The 17,567-nt window shown below is 41.6% G+C and overlaps 1 non-coding gene across 1 annotated transcript; it reads left to right on the top strand.

Moving 5' to 3' along the window:
• Positions 1 to 8,973: 8,973 nt before the first annotated feature.
• Positions 8,974 to 9,080, top strand: LOC141593436 (small nucleolar RNA R71). The gene has a single exon (XR_012521518.1). It is a non-coding gene; the product is annotated as a small nucleolar RNA R71 (small nucleolar RNA).
• Positions 9,081 to 17,567: the final 8,487 nt, after the last annotated feature.

Here is a 17,567-nt window from a genome sequence, read left to right as displayed (position 1 = left end):
AGGACCAGGAGATGAGGGGTGATCATCGATTCCTAGGCATAGTTGAGCAAATGGAGCTATACAGGAGCCTAGCATGCTTGATTCTAGGGGAGACCATCCATGTTTTGGATAACAGGAAGGCGAACCGCGAGCTTCCCTATCTTGGGAGTCCTATCATTTTACAGGTAAGAACCCATCTTTGTCTTATTCGGCCGTTTTTTACTATTTTCGTTTTTTTTTTTTTGCCAAAAGTGGGACTGAGTCCCATCTCTTTTCTTTGCAGATTTGGCTGATGGGGAGGCTGCAGTTGATCGAGCCCCCAGTTGATGTGGCAGGATATCATTCCCAATCGATTGCGATGAGAACGAGGCTGTATATGGTGGACTTCACTCGAGTATGCGATTATTGGAAAAACAAATTGAAGAGTGAAGGTGGGCCCTTGATCAGGTCGATAGTGCCATGGTGCCATCTCAGGTTCGTTACTGGTGATCGGTCCGTTTCGTGTTCACAATTAAAGGTGTGGTCGTTGGGTCACGTCCGAATCAAAACACAATTTATAGCTTCACAAACAACTCTACAATTAGTAAAGAGGCAAGTAAAGGTCGGATCCCAAGGGACGGGTATTGAAATGAGATTTCTATTGAAACTAGTGGTGTCTTGGGGGTGTCACAAATTGGGTTGATGTAGAAGGTCACTAACTAAAATAGCAATGAAAATAAACTAGCAAGATGAATTAAAAGGGGATTAAACAATTGATTAAAAAGCACTAGGGTGTCATGGGATCATAGGGGAATCATGGGAATTGATCATACAAACATGTTCTCAAATTATAAGCAAGCAATTATTGTTGTGATGGATTGAGTTGGGTTATATCTTACAATCCTAGGAAAGTTTGGGTCCCGGAGCCGAATCGATTAGATTGTACAACACCTACAAGTCGACTTAATCTTCCCTACTCAACAACATGCATGGTCTAATGAGACTCGAGTTGGGTTATGTCTTACAAGTCTCATTGAAAAGATAGAAGATTGTAGTAAATGCAAGGATTCATAGGCTTAGCATTTCATCAAATATAACATGTGCATGAGTTGAGATCAAAACAAGCAAGCAAATAAAACATGAAAGCATATTAATTTAAGCATGAATCATTCCCCATGGTTGTTTCCCCTAATCACCCATTAACCCTAGCTAATAGACTACTCACTCATTATCATGTTGATCATGCTAGCAAGGTTGTCAATCATACCAACAAAATGAAACATGATGAACAAATAAAAGTAATTAACAATAATTAAAAAGGGATTAAGGGAATTATACCTACTAATGATTCCAAAAATAAAGCAAAGATAAAAGAAGTACTTGAATGCTTGATTAAGAGGTTGTCAATCTCCCAATAATAACCCAAATAATCTTCAATTACCCAAAATAAAGAATGAACAAAAGAGAGATTAAGGAAATAAAACTTCTATTAGGACTTGATTAATTGTTGATTACAAAACTAAAGAGAGATTTGATTGGTATTAACTACTCTAATTGTTGATAAGAAGAACATCCTCTTCTAATTAGACTAATGGGGTATTTATAGTGGAAATTAGGGGGATGCATTAGGGTTAACTAAGGGCTAAACTAGTAATTACACTTTTTAGATTTAGCAGGGAGGAGCCGGTATTTTCCGAAGGAAGGGCTTCTTTCTTCATAGCTTGGAGAAGAGGAAATCGCGCTGTGCTGGAATTCGGGCGGATTAAGGTCGGGACGGGCGGATTCTGGAGATGGAATCCGAGCGGATTCAAGAGAATCCGGGCGGATTGTGGAGGTGGGATCCGAGCGTCTTGGTGGAAAGCCGGACGGATTCTGCAGCTGGAGGACGGCTGGATTGGGGACAATCCGCATGGATTGTGCCCCTGCAAGGCTTCTTCTTCTTTTCTTCCCTTTTCTTCATAAATTCCTTGGGGATTTCCTTGGGGACTCAAGGATCCTTTCTCAACATTGCTCATCTACTATCATATGTACAAAGGCCTTCTAATCTTGTCTCTCCTTGATGCTTGGTCATTGAATTCGATCAATTTAGTCTTGTTTTGCCATGAAAATGCAAGATTCTTACTCCTTTCCTACCAAGGGATCAAAATCTCAAAGAATATGCAAAACAAAGAACTAAAGATAAGAAATGACCCAAATATGCACGAAAAAGCATGAGAATAAGGCTAATTCGGGGGCTAAATATGCGCTAATTATGGTCACATCAAATATCCCCAAACCGAACCTTTGCTCGTCCTTAGTAAAGAGGTGACAAAGACTAGGACCATTATTTAAACTAACCTAATAACATAGCCGATATGAGACAATTAGCGGGTCTCACTCCGCCCCTTCAACTCACAACAAGACAACCAAGAGGTAGGATGCCTTCTTGCAAGGCAAGGTGGGTCTTGCCAAAATGGCGACACATCCAAACATTAAGCACACAAAATCACATAATGGATGCATCTACAAAAGGAATAGCCACTTCCTCATCAAGTGGCGGAGGCACTAAAGAGGAACAAATTTAAGAGCATGTAATCCTTCACAAATACTAGTTCAACAAATTACTGAGGCTAAGAGGATGGCACTAAATCACCTCCAAATGGTGTTAAACTAGACTACTTTCGTCCTCAATTTCCAAATGCTTTCGTCAAGAGCGATCGGATGGTGGTGGAATGATGATCCCTATGATGCTAGTAGCATATGACATGACAAGTCTCGAATTCTCTACAAAAGTAAAGGTCATGGATCATCCCAAGCTCGACCAAGTGGCTTGACAAAAGGCTTTTTGGGAATGAAATGCTCAAATCTTTATTCACAACGGGTGGATATGACTAGTATTCAAAATTGTCCTCATTTCACTTTCACATTTCAAAAATTTAAGACGGGGATTGTCCCTTCCGGGCTAGTGTCCTTTGCTTTCGCCAATCGCTTATTAGGCAACCGGTTAACCTCTAGACAATAGCTTTTCGGGGTGATAGTCACTCTGTCTCTGGGCGGCCGAATTCACAACCGTGTGGGGGACCAATTCAATGGATCCCGCACCAAAGCACATCGAAGTGGTACGCCTCCATCAAAACAACTTAAATTTCTCAACATTCAACAATTCATAACATTTGAGGGTTCCTTGGCATTAAATTACTTCCACATGACAAAATTCTTTGAAATGAGCACTTCAAGCTTATTGATAGAAAATATTTTTGGGTTGCCTTACCACAAGGTCAATCAAGGTCACCTAGACAAGTTAACCAAGTCCACATCGCATCACGGGGTTGGATAGATGATTCACATGCAAACCCTTGACTAGGCCTTGGCTCATGGGTCAAAAGACACTAGTATGACACTATCTAGGGTGTTTTACAACCATTCTAGTAGGCAAAGTCTTAAGTTGAACAAGTATTTGTAATAGCTTAGTTGCTCTTGTCAATGTTCCTAATTAGGCATTTTTCAAAACATTTCTAACATGCAACTACATGCCATGATGCAACTAATATAAACTAAGTGCAAGTCCTAAGTTCACATTGTTATAACGCATCAATCAAAATAAAGCCACATAGTCATTAACATAAAGAGGAAAAAGGAGATTGGAAAGATCATACCATGCGGTCTTCATTATCCTCATGTCTCGGATGTGGCGTAGTCAATCAATGTGAAGAAGTATAGAACAAACACAATATATACACAAGACTATAAAGGGAAATAAACATGTTTTTGGGTTTTTCAATTTTTAAATTTTTATGATTTTCGAACTTTTTCAATTTTTTTGGATTTTTGAATGAGAGTTTAAATGTTAGAATTCTCATCCCCACACTAACATGGGCATTGTCCTCAATGGCCAAAATGATGGAAATTATGCAAAGATGATGCATGATTTCTATACTAAATGCAATCTATACTAAGCTACACTACATGATGCATGGTTTTTGTTATGACGGAGAGGATAATTTAGATTACCTCCCGTTGTTTATGCATTAACTTCCCCAAACCGAGTTAGACATTATTTCTAATGTCCAAGGATGGGTGTAGTTCATGCACACACTATGCAATGCATGAAACTAATTTGTCATTTTGGATTTTGAAAATGGGAACAATAAAATGAGAACACCTCAATGGTACCGAGGTGTGAGTCCTCTATGGTGCTAGGACTACTCCAACAATGATCAAAATTATAATTAAAACAAAGAGAGAAATAGACAAACCATGAGAGGGTAGGAGCCTCCAAGGCTTGCTAATCTTCCATCATATCATCACCATTATCACTTTCCTCATTAGAAGTGGTCTCAATGCCACTTCCCTCTTCATTTGCCTCTTCATCTTGCTCATCATCCTTTTCTCCTTCTTCACTTGCTTCCTCATCAATGTTATCATCAACTTCTTCATTACCAACAACCTCATTGTCACCCGAAACGGCCCTAGGTGCACCCGGAAATAGGACTTCTCTATCCGCCCAACTAGGCAAAGGACATGATGGGTCAAGTAGTCCTTGCCTAGCTAAGTGTAGGAGGGGTGGATATTGAGCCAAGTAAGCATTTTTCCGGTCCTCAAAGGCTTGCTTGTGCATTGCTTGCATGAGAAGAGTCAAATAATCATTTTTAGCTTCAACTCCTTCCGGCTTGAACTCTTGATACTCAAAGGGGTAGGGTGGTATGACAATGGAAGAGGAGGGCATTTCAAGTTCACCCTTTTGTTGTTGAATAATATACTCGGCCTCTTTAGAAAGGGGATGTAGATAATTGGTCCCGTGGACGCTTAGACGACAAATCTTTGAAGGCAAGGTGAACGATCTAGCTTCACTAGTGAGCCATCCATACTTGGTATCAAGAGGGTTATGAGCAACCCACTTGTACTTGTGTATCATAGTATGCAAATCAACAAGATGACCACCCTCCTTTGCTTTATACTTGTTATCCTTATTGAAGTTAGGATCAAAGTACTTAGCTAGGATAGTGACTAGGCCGCCATTGACAATAACGGTAGTGCCCTTCTTCCCACAATCAATGTTGAGCCATCTATCTACCAAAAGCCTCAAAGAGTTGAAAGGCTTGGTGTGTACTCTTCCAATGTTCAAAGCCGATTCAAGAAGAATAAAATCAAGTTTGGTGAAATGGTTGGTATCTTTCCTTGCAATAATGGTGTTTCCTATGACCTTGTGCCATACTCTTATGCCCGGATGGTGGACTAAAAGAGCACGACTCGCATGAAAGTCCTCAAATTTCCTCCCGGAAATTGCCTCCCAAAGAGGGTCGGGGTCATACTTTCCATAATTCTTAAAATAACTTGGTTTATCACTAAGACCCAAAATTTCACCCAATTCTCTAAAGGAAATGCGTCTACTAACATTAGCTAGACGAAACTCGAGATTCTCCCTACTCTCAACTTTGGTGACTTTCAAAGAACTCAAAAATTCCAAGGTAAGGGAGGGGTATGTCAATTCTTTTGATTCAAACAATTTCTCTAACCCCATGGCTTTGAAAAAGGCGCTAGTTTGCTCAAGGACACCAAACTTTCCCAAGGTGTCTTCACAAATAAATTTGGTGGATTGAATTGATTTCCTAGCAAACTTGGCAAAAGTATCTCTATGGGTTTTGGAAATAAAAGTTACCTCCGGATATTGCAAAAGTTGATCGATTTCCGGAGTAGAAGATGTTGTTGCTCCCATAGAAGGTTGTTGTTGTTGTTGCACTTCCAAGTTTGGTGTTGCTACCACCATAGCCAATGCTTTCTTTGCTTGAAGAGCCTTTTGCCTTTGCGAAAGTGCCTTTGGTTCTTTTGTTGCCTTTGTTGCTCCCTTAGTCCTTGCCATTGATGAACTAACCAAGAAAAGAATGAAAAATCTTCAATTTGTAGTGTACCCAAATCGATTTAAAGGTGAAAGGATTTGCCTTTAGGAATTCAAAAATCGACTTCAAAGGTTGAAGATTTTGCTCTTGGTTTTGATTTTTATTGAAAAAGGAGTGATTGATTTGTTGTTAGAAGGATGATTTGATTTGATTTTGGTGAATGTTGTTGAGGGATTTTGTTTTTGTGATGGAGAGGATGAGGGTTTTGATGTTTTGAAGTAGTGTTATGAATGAATGAATGAATGAATGAATGAAGGTGGGAGGGATTTTATAAAGACCGAAAAATTCGAACTGCAGGGGCAATCCGTGCGGATTCTGCCCAATACGGGCGGATTCTGCACTTTATGGGTTTGATAAAACTCGCCTAAAGACGGGCGGATTCAGAAGAAGACGCACGGATTTGCTTGATACGGGACGGGCGGATTTGCCTGAAGACGGACGGATTTCAGTCCAGGAAATTTTCCTTGTTTTCCTCAGCAGAGAAGACGGGCGTCTTCTATCCAAGACGGGCGGATTATCAGAGACGGGCGTATTACAGTTCAGGACGCCCAGATTCTCTTACAGTAAAAAATCTTTCAAAATTTCAGCTTATAGGGACGTGCGTCTTCATCCCAGTACGCTCGGATTGCATGAAGACGGGCGTCTTCTCCCCAATCCGTTCGGATTCTTCCCCTTGTACCCGGATTCAGTTCCATCCGTGTACAGTGCATATCTCTTATCAACCTTCTATTCTTCTTCAAATCTTGTTTTCTTCATTGTGGGGGCACTACTAAGACACGGATAGCCTAGGCAATTGCCATCCCCACACTAAGCGAAAGCACTAAACATCAATTTGAGATTGTTAGTCCCTCCCTCACTTCTCTCAGCTCAAACATGACAAATATCTTGATCAAAGCAAATAAAAATCCAAAGATGACGAAAATGCAATACAAGAATTGAAATGCGAGTTAGGGAGTTAGAAATATTTACAAATGGTGGTTTAGGGAGGACTCTACCAAACTCTCATTCTTGATGAGATGTCAAGGGGGCATGTCCAAGGTGTTGTTGATGTTGCTCAACACCTTGAAAAAGTAATCGAAAGCTTGTTCATTATTATGGTAGAGGTCTTCAATAGACCTTGGCCCTTGTTGTCGGTCTTGATCAATGGCATTACCAATGTAGGGATTAAAAATCCCTTCAAATTCGTCGTCCCAAAGACCACAAACTTCATTATGTTGATCATTGAAAATCTCTTGATTTGATGGAGACAACTCTCCCAAATTCTTCTCTTGGCCAAAGAGGCCATCCTCTTCTTCTTTGGTTGATTTTGACGAGCTTTGCAAGCTCTCCTTGTCACAATTCACTTGCTCTTTGAATGGAGCATCTTCACTTTTTTTCTTCCATTGGAGTTCCGATTTCTTCCCTTCATCCTTTCGGCTATAATGATCAATCATAAAACATGGTTCATGCAAATGAGGAGCTCTCATAGTCTTGTCAAGATTAAAGGTTATGCTTTCATCTCCCACTTCTAGAGTGAGCTCACCATATTTCACATCAATCACCGCACCCGCGGTGTGTAGGAAAGGTCTTCCTAGAATGATTGAAATGTTGGAATCTTCCTCCATATCAACAATGACAAAGTCCACCGGGATGAAAAACTTCCCAATTAAATGACGGGGACATCTTCCCATATCCCTAATGGTGTCTTTGTCGATCTATCGGCCATTTGGAGTGTGATGTTGGTGCATTTAAGCTCTCCCATCCCCAACCTTTTACTCACCGAGTACGGCATGACACTCAAACTAGCCCCTAGATCACATAAGGCTTTGTTGATCGTTGTGTCGCCAATGGTACACGGTATTGAGAAGCTTCCCGGATCCTTTAGCTTTGGAGGTGAACTCCCTTGAAGTATTGCACTACTCACCTTAGTGAAGGCGATAGTCTCAAGCTTCCGGATCGACTTCTTCTTTGTGAGGATATCTTTCATGTACTTCGCATAGGCTGGCACGTGATTGATTAATTCCGTGAAAGGAATTGAGACTTCCAAATTCTTCACAATTTCCATGAACTTTCCAAGTTGATCATCAAATTTGGGCTTGGCTTGACGACTTGGAAAAGGAAGTCTAATCACAATGGGCTCCTTCTCCTTGACCTTGTCTTCATTTTTCTTTGAACTTTCTTCTTTTGATGATTCTCCATCTTTGGAGCTTTGCACAATTTCTTCCTTTTCACTAGCTTCCACAACTTCATCCTCAGCTTGCTTCCTTGGTGCTTCATACCTTGTACCACTTCTCAAGTGAATGGCACTAACCGTTTCATGTCTAGGGGGATTACTTTGAGGCGGTAATTGCCCCTTTTGTCTTTGTGAGCTTGAAGATGCTAGTTGAGTCAATTGTGTTTCCAACATCTTGGTGTGAGCTAGGATGTTGTTGATGGTGGTTTCCTTTGCTTGGCTATCTTTTTGCATTTGAGTGAAAAATTCTTGTTGATTCTTTTGCATTTGGAGGACCGCTTTCTGGACATCAAAACCTTGGTCATTTTGGTGATTATATGGATTTTGATTTTGGTAACCTTGGTTTTGATTGTAGAAGGGTCTTTGATTTTGGTTTCTCATGGGTGGTGGAGTGTATGTTGTTTGAGGGTTTTGAACATTTTGGCTTTTGTATGATAGATTTGGATGGAATTTGGTGTTTTCATTGTAATAGTTGGAATAAGGGGTACCACTCTTGTATGCTTGGAAAACATTCACTTGTTCATTTGTTCCCCTACATTCACCTTGGTCATGTCCCAAAGTTCCACAATTCTCACATATCCCACTTGGGATTATGAGGATGCCGTCATGGCATTAACATGATGCTTTGGTGATTTTGAGACTTCTTCAAGTCTAGCCATAGCTTTTTCAAACTTCAAATTGATTGTGTCAATATGAGCACTAAGTTGAGCACCCAATTGAGTAACGGAGTCCACTTCATGCTTTCCTCCTCTAGTAGCCTTGCGAGGTCTACTATATTGCGAGTTATGGACCGCCATTTCCTCAATCTTGTTCCATGTTTGATTGTCATCAACTTCGGTGAACATTCCATTTGATCCCATGTTGAGAATGTTCCTTGAATCCTCATATAGACCATTCCAAAATTGTTGTACCAAAAACCATTCGCTAAGTCTATGGTGAGGACATGAGCGACAAATTCCCTTGAACCGCTCCCAAGCTTCATACAAAAATTCTTCATCCCTTTGCTTAAAACCCGTAATTTGAGCTCTTAGCATGTTAGTCTTCTCCGGTGGGTAGAATTTTTTGTAGAAAGCTAGAGCCAACTTCTTCCAAGAATCTATTCCGAGGGTGGCCTTGTCAAGGCCCTTTAACCATTGCTTCGCGGTGCCGATTAGAGAAAAAGGAAATAAGACCCATCTAATTTGGTCTTGAGTCACACCCGTTTGAGAGATTGCATCACAATAGTCGCAAAAGGTTTCCATATGAGAATGAGGGTCTTCACTAGGAATCCCCCCAAATTGGCTCCTTTCAACTAATTGGATGAAGGCGGATATGGCAATAAAATTTCCGGTTAGATGTTGCGGTGTAGGAGTACCATTTGGTAGGTTCTCCTCGGTGGGTACGGAGTGTGACGAGAATTTAGGCATTGTAGGTTGATTTTGTGGGGTATTGTGTAATGGGTTCTCCTCTCCTTCTATTGCGAAAGGGTTGACGAACTCAATAGTTGGTTGAACAACTTCACTAATACCTCTTAAATTCCTCCTAACAAGTCTCCTATTGTACGTCAAGGTTCTTTCGATTTCACGGTCAAAAGGTAACAAATCACCTTGTGACCTTCTAGACATGCAAAATATCAAATAACTCGAAAACAATTAGAACAAACCTTGAGGAGTTTTACTTCCCCAAGGCGAAGAAAGACACAACTAATAACAATAAAAAGGAAATCTAAATCAAACAAACACCGTCCCCGGAAACGGCGCCATTTTTTATCGGTCCGTTTCGTGTACACAATTAAAGGTGTGGTCGTTGGGTCACGTCCGAATCAAAACACAATTTATAGCTTCACAAACAACTCTACAATTAGTAAAGAGGCAAGTAAAGGTCGGATTCCAAGGGACGGGAATTGAGATGAGATTTCTATTGAAACTAGTAGTGTCTTGGGGGTGTCACAAATTGGGTTGATGTAGAAGGTCACTAACTAAAATAGCAATGAAAATAAACTATCAAGATGAATTAAAAGGGGTGTAAACAATTGATTAAAAAGCACTAGGGTGTCATGGGATCATAGGGGAATCATGGGAATTGATCATACAAACATGTTCTCAAATTATAAGCAAGCAATTATTGTTGTGATGGATTGAGTTGGGTTATATCTTACAATCCTAGGAAAGTTTGGGTCCCGGAGCCGAATCGATTAGATTGTACAACACCTACAAGTTGACTTAATCTTCCCTACTCAACAACATGCATGGTCTAATGAGACTCGAGTTGGGTTATGTCTTACAAGTCTCATTGAAAAGATAGAAGATGGTAGTAAATGCAAGGATTCATAGGCTTAGCATTTCATCAAATATAACATGTGCATGAGTTAAGATCAAAACAAGCAAGCAAATAAAACATGAAAGCATATTAATTTAAGCATGAATCATTCCCCATGTTGGTTTCCCCTAATCACCCATTAACCCTAGCTAATAGACTACTCATTCATTATCATGTTGATCATGCTAGCAAAGTTGTCAATCATACCAATAAAATGAAACATGATGAACAAATGAAAGTAATTAACAATAATTAAAAAGGGATTAAGAGAATTATACCTACTAATGATTCCAATAATAAAGCAAAGATAAAAGAAGTACTTGAATGCTTGATTAAGAGGTTGTCAATCTCCCAATAATAACCCAAATAATCTTCAATTACCCAAAATAAAGAATGAACAAAAGAGAGATTAAGGAAATAAAACTTGTATTAGGACTTGATTAATTGTTGATTACAAAACTAAAGAGAGATTTGATTGGTATTAACTACTCTAATTGTTGATAAGCAGAACATCCTCTTCTAATTAGACTAATGGGGTATTTATAGTGGAAATTAGGGGGATGCATTAGGGTTAAGTAAGGGCTAAACTAGTAATTATACTTTTTAGATTGAGCAGGGAGGAGCCGGTATTTTCCGAAGGAAGGGCTTCTTTCTTCGTAGCTTGGAGAAAAGGAAATCGCGCTGTGCTGGAATCTGGGCGGATTAAGGTCGGGACGGGCGGATTCTGGCGATGGAATCCGAGCGGATTCAAGAGAATCCAGGCGGATTATGGAGGTAGGATCCGAGCGTCTTGGTGGAAAGCTGCACGGATTCTGCAGCTGGAGGACGGCCGGATTGGGGACAATCCGCACGGATTGTGTCTCAGCAAGGCTTCTTCTTCTTTTCTTCCCTTTTCTTCATAAATTCCTTGGGGATTTCCTTGGGGACTCAAGGATCCTTTCTCAACATTGCTCATCTACTATCATATGTACAAAGGCCTTCTAATCTTGTCTCTCCTTGATGCTTGGTCATTGAATTCGATCAATTTAGTCTTGTTTTGCCATGAAAATGCAAGATTCTTACTCCTTTCCTACCAAGGGATCAAAATCTCAAAGAATATGCAAAACAAAGAACTAAAGATAAGAAATGACCCAAATATGCACTAAAAAAGCATGGGAACAAGGCTAATTCGGGGGCTAAATATGCGCTAATTATGGTCACATCAACTGGAGTATCATCCCTGGATCAGACGCGGTCCATTCACGTTCCTGGCTTGAATTCATGCTTCATACATTCCCGGAGAGATTGATGAGGCAAGTGGCTTTAGGCAGCAAATCCCGAAACTAGACACTGTCCCTCAAACTGCCTTGGCGCATACTGCAGGATCTTGTCTGGAGTGGGCTATTTGTTGGGCCTAGAGGAACATGTGGTTCATACCCGTCCCGGTTGGCTCATTATGGGTATCTGATTCATATCTGCAATGGAGGAAAACTAGTACTCCCGAGGAACGTGAGAAGCTAAGGAAGCACGAGCCTGTTGAATGCAAAATCCGTGAAGTGGCGAAGGAAAACTAGAGGTATTTGCCTGAGAAAGAAGAAGAAGAGGTCGGGTATCGGGTTGTTCGTCCATTGAAGAAACCAAAGAATGCTCCTGCCGAGAAGATTATGGTGGATCGAAAAGGAAATGCTAGACCGCGAGAACGACCGTTGGTGATTAGGTCGGAGATAACGCAAGAGCGCCCCGCTCGTGGTCGAGACAAGAAATATGATAAGGGTGACAAAGGCAAAGGGAAAATGGAAGGATAGCCTTAGTCATTTATACTAGTATTATTTATTATTATTTAAGTTGTAATAAATGGTGGGGTTTTAGAATCCTAGCCTAGCATTTTAAAATTCCAGCATTTAAAATTTATATGTCTGTGGCATATTATTATTATTTATTTATGAAACAACGAAAAAAGATTTTATTAGTTAAGAAACTGTCATGAATTTCCTTCATTTATTTTTGTCGAATTTCAAATGCAAATGCAAATGTCCTTTAATTTACATCTTAAATGAAATGACGGGTTGTATCCGGTGAAGGATTGCCTACGTATTCATTAGAAAAAAAATGAAATCAAACCCTATGCGTAGTTCGAGAAAATGTAAAAGAATAAATGTTCGAAGCAAGAGCTTGTAGTGAACTTAAAAAAAAAGTATGTGCTTTACTTACTCCTAAGGAAGTGCAATTTAATTTATTTGAGGATATGAGGATGTCGAAATGTCAAAATGAAAGAGCGAAATGTCATGAGTTTTTAGCTGGCCAGGGGCCGGTTTTATTTCATGTCGCATGAGCGGCACATGGGTCATGCGAGGCGCCTTTTATCCTATTTCTAAGGGTAGTACCGTTTTAATTGGTCTAGGTTGGTGGGGTTAGAAAACTCATTCCCGTCTAGGTCTGTAATCTTAACCGCACCCCCTGGAAGTATTGAGTTGACTAAGAATGGTCCTGCCCATTTAGGCTTAAATTTTCCTCGTGGATCGACAGGTAAGAGAGCTCTGACTGACTTAAGTACTAGATATGTCTGCACATTATGCAATGCGCGTAGGCTTCGTTCGTCCAAGAGGACGAGTTCGTCATACTTATCTCTTTTCCAATCAGCTTCTAGAATTTGACTTTTGAGTAAGATGCGTAGAGATGGGATCTCTAGCTCCACTGGTTGTACAACTTCCATGTCGTAAGTCAAGTAAAAATGAGTGGCCCCAGTGGGGGTCCTAACTGATGTGTGATATCCCCACAATGCAAAGGGTATTTTACTAGGCCAATCGCGATAATTGTCAATCATTTTCTTGAGGATTGTGACGACATTTTTGTTAGCTGCCTCCACCGCGCCATTAGTTTGAGGTATGTATGGCGAGGAATGGTGATGCTTGATCTTGTATTTGGCTAACAATTGTGCAGCTTCGGCCTGGAAATGTGATCCATTATCACTAATGATTTCATGTGGGCAACCATATCGACAGATGAGATTGGTTTGTATGAACTTTGCCACATGTTTGGCTGTGAAGCTAGTGTAAGATGCTGCTTCGACCCATTTGGTGAAATAGTCGATAGCCAGTAAAATGAAACAGTGGCCTCCTGTCCCAGCTGGAGTGATATTTCCGATGATGTCTATTCCCCAAGCAGAAAATGGCCAAGGAGATGTCATGGTATATAGCATTGAAGGAGGGACATGTTGCACATTCCCGAAGATTTGGCAGTTGTGACAATGCCTAACATATTTGATGCAATCAGACTCCATTGTCATCCAGTAATATCCAAGACGCGTGATCTTCTTTGCCATCATAGGTCCACTCATGTGAGGACCGTATTCTCCATCATGAACTTCTTCTATTACTTTATGTGCCTGTGAACGATCAAGGCAACGCAAGACAACACCGTGAGGTGTTCTTTTGTACAACTCTCCCTGCATGAGGAGGTATTGAGAGGCGAGTAGGCATATGGCGTGAGGTCCCCTCTTATCCGTGTCTGGTGGGTATGTACCATTGAGTTTGAAGTTGAGAATGGCTTAGAACCAAGGCTCTTCTTGATTTTCTTCTTCATTTGTAAGGAAGTGTACATAGGTTGGTTCCGATCGCCGTTCAATGCACAAGGGCATTTCAACCATTTTGTCGGGCATATTAATTAGGGATGCGAGTTTTACATGAGTGTTCACAAACTGATTTTCTACGCGAGGTAGGTGTAGATAAGTAACCTGGTCGAAGAATTGAGCGACTTGATCTATCCTAGCCTGATAAGGTGCTAAACTTTCACTTCGTATTTTCCAAGATCCAGTAATTTGGTTAATGATTAAGGATGAGTCCCTATGAACTCGAAGATTCTTGATGCCTAAACTTACTGCTGCTTGTATACCAATGAGGCAAGCTTCATATTCTGCTGCATTATTTGTCACCTCGAAGTCGAGTTTGACTGAAAGTGGTGTATGCTCACCTTCAGGAGAAATGAGCAACACTCTTATTCCGAATCCTCTCAAATTAGATGCCCCATCAAAGTAAAGGTCCCAAGAATCCATACTGTTTTGTAAAATATCCTCATCTGGAAATGACCATGTGTCTATTGCTTGCGTGTCGTTGATCGGATTGTCTTCAAAGAATTCAGCCACGGTACGTCCCTTTATGACTTTCAAAGGTACGTATTTGAGATCGAATTCTGAGAGCATTAAGGTCCATCTTGCTAAGCGTCCGTTGAGAACAGGTTTCTCGAAGAGCTATTTGACGGGATCCATTTTAGAGTACACCTTGACGGAGTAGCTAAGCATGTAATGGCGTAGCTTCTTTGTTGCCCATACAAGAGCGAGGCACATCTTCTCGAGAGGTTTATACTTACACTCGTACTCTAAGAACTTCTTACTAAGGTAGTAGATAGCCCTTTCTTACATTCCAATAGTCTGCGCGAGCATAGCCCCCATGGGTGTTTCGGTGACGGTGAGATATAAACCAAGAGGTTGATCTCGTTGAGGAGGCATTAGCACGGGTGGCTTAGCCAATATCTCCTTTATCTTGTCAAATGCCTTTTGACAGTCTTCGTCCCATATGGTATGGTCCATTTTCTTGAGCTTTTTGAAGATAGGTTCGCAGATCATGGTGAGCTTTGATATGAATCGACTTCTGTATTGTACTTTGCCCAGGAATCCTCTAACCTCCTTTTCTGTCTGGGGTTGCGGCATTTCGACTAAGGCCTTGATCTTGGATGGATCAATTTCTATTCCCCTCTGGCTGGTGACATATCTTAGAAGCTTGCATGATGTTACCCTGGACGCACATTTATGAGGATTGAGCCTCATGTTGTACTTGCGCAATCTGAGGAAGAATTTGCGAAAGTTATCGATGTGCCCTTTCCTATCTTTGGACTTGACAATCATATCATCAACGTACACCTCTACTTCTTTATGCATCATGTCATGTAGCAACGTGGTCGCAGTGCGTTGGTATGTAGCCCCAGCATTGATTAGCCCAAATGGCATAACGGTATAACAGTATGTACCTCCACTGAGTGACGAAGGCTGTTTTGTGCATGTCTTCTACGGCCATTTTAATCTGGTTATACCCTGCATACCCGTCCATGAAGGATAACAACGCGTGATCAGTTGTATTGTCTACCAATATGTCGATGTGTGGTAGAGGGAAATCAGCTTTAGGACTCGCCTTGTTCAAGTCTCTGAAATCAACACAAACCCGGATTTGCCCATCCTTTTTGGGTATGGGGACTATGTTAGCCACCAAGTCTGAATACTCGAAAACTTTGATGAATCCAGCTTTGAATTGTTTATCGACTTCTTCTTTAATTTTAAGAGCACACTCTGTCCTCATCCGACGAAGCTTCTTTTTTACAGGTTTGTAACCTGGCTTGATTGGAATGCGGTGTTCTGCAATACTCCTGTCGATCCCTGGCAATTCCTTGTAAGACCAAGCAAAGACGTCTTTGAACTCGTGTAGGAGGTTGATGAAATTGGCCCTTTCAATTGGGTCTAGGGTCGTCCCTATCCTAAGTTCTTGGGGTTCTAATTCCGTTCCTACGTTGATTGGTTCAGTGTCTTCTATAACTGGTGTTTGGGCCAAAAATCACCTAATAAAGAAAGGCCCACTTAATAAATAAATGGATCTAATGAGAAGGAGGGGAGCCCACTGTTGGAATAAGCGCGAAGAAGGGGAATGGGCCGGCATGCTCGTTGGCGAAGACTGGAGCCCGTTGAAGGAGGCATCTGGAATTCGGAAAGCGGGAGTCAGGGAGAAGTCAGGGAGATTAGGTAGAATTGAGGGAGACGACCAAACATGGAAAGAGTTATTATAGAAGTTATATTCCCTTTCCATAATCAAGGTAGGACATACCAAGGGTTCTTACCCTATAAATAGCCGTGGAAGCAATCAACTGAAAGGAGACAGACACACATCCACATTCTCATCAAGATATCAACTCATTCATTCGAGATCTCATCAACACGGTACCTCGTGTTAGCGAGACTAGCATTACGATACGATTGTAATCATCCTCCCATTCAAGTATAGTACAATATTTGGCAGGGTACCATCGCTCCCATGGTTGTTCCCATATTGGGTTTTCCGCGTCACCAAATCTTACGTGTTAATTTATATTTCGTACTTTATTTCCTTATTCAAGCATCATCATACAAACAATCACTCAATTAACCAACGACTAAGACAACATTGACCCGAATCAATCAATTCAGTAAAAATACTTAAACAGTTTGGCGCCCACCGTGGGGCATTGTGGTCGTCAATAGTTGATACTCTAATACACGATGGATAAGCAAGCATCGGACGCCGTGTCAGGGAGTAGACAACCGTCGCCACCACACACTTATACTCAAAATGCAGCATCAACAGTGGCAACACAGGCTCCCGGACATACTCCGAGAACAACACCAACAGCAAAAACCTGTCTACCTCTAAAGACTCTTGTTGTCACAACCCAAGCCAAATCAGATAAGGGAGCAGCAAGCTCAGGCCTCACCCCGCCACCTAGTCCCACCCAAATCTTACTCACTGGCGTGGAGAACCTCCAGAAAGCCATGGAAAACATAAGAGGAGACCAGAAGAAAGTAGAAGCGGAAGCAAGGAAGAGGGACAGAGAGCTCTGGGCGCATATAGACATCCTGAAACAGCAGTCTGCCACCCCGATGAGCAGGGCAGGGGAAGGAAGGTCTACACTAGTAGATCTGACGCAGGGGGCGTCAGGCAACAAGAATCCACTTCGACAGATACCAGCCGAACTGGTAACAAGGTTGGATCTAACTACAGTAACGACGGATGGAAGAATAACCCCACAGGGGCTGGGGTACCTCACACCAGACACCTGGCCATCAGCCAGCTGTGCGGAGGCACGAATAGGTGGCATCCTCGTCAAAGCCAGATTTCAGCCGATCGATCGACACTGGAACAGATCCGAGTGGAACCAGCAAGTGAAGCGGCAAGAGGGGGCAATCGTTACTTCAACCCCCTCTAGCCTTGGGACACATCGTCAACCTTCAAGAGCTCGGGTCGGGAGGCACTATATTGAACCAAAGAAGGCGCCGACGGGCGGACCCAGATTCAGCAAAGCATAACAAATCAAAAGCAGATTGAAGCTAAAAGAAAAATGCGAGCGGGTCCTGTGGTCGCCACCCCCACTCAAGAAAGCAGCACTAGACAGCAATGCCGACTTACCATTCGTGGACACCATATCCATCGCAGCCATGCCAAATGGAT

The sequence above is a fragment of the Silene latifolia genome, chromosome 7 (assembly GCF_048544455.1).
Source record: "Silene latifolia isolate original U9 population chromosome 7, ASM4854445v1, whole genome shotgun sequence".
Taxonomy (NCBI): Eukaryota; Viridiplantae; Streptophyta; class Magnoliopsida; order Caryophyllales; family Caryophyllaceae; genus Silene; species Silene latifolia.
Note: the sequence above shows the minus strand (reverse complement) of the source record. Positions and strands in the feature narration are given on the sequence as shown.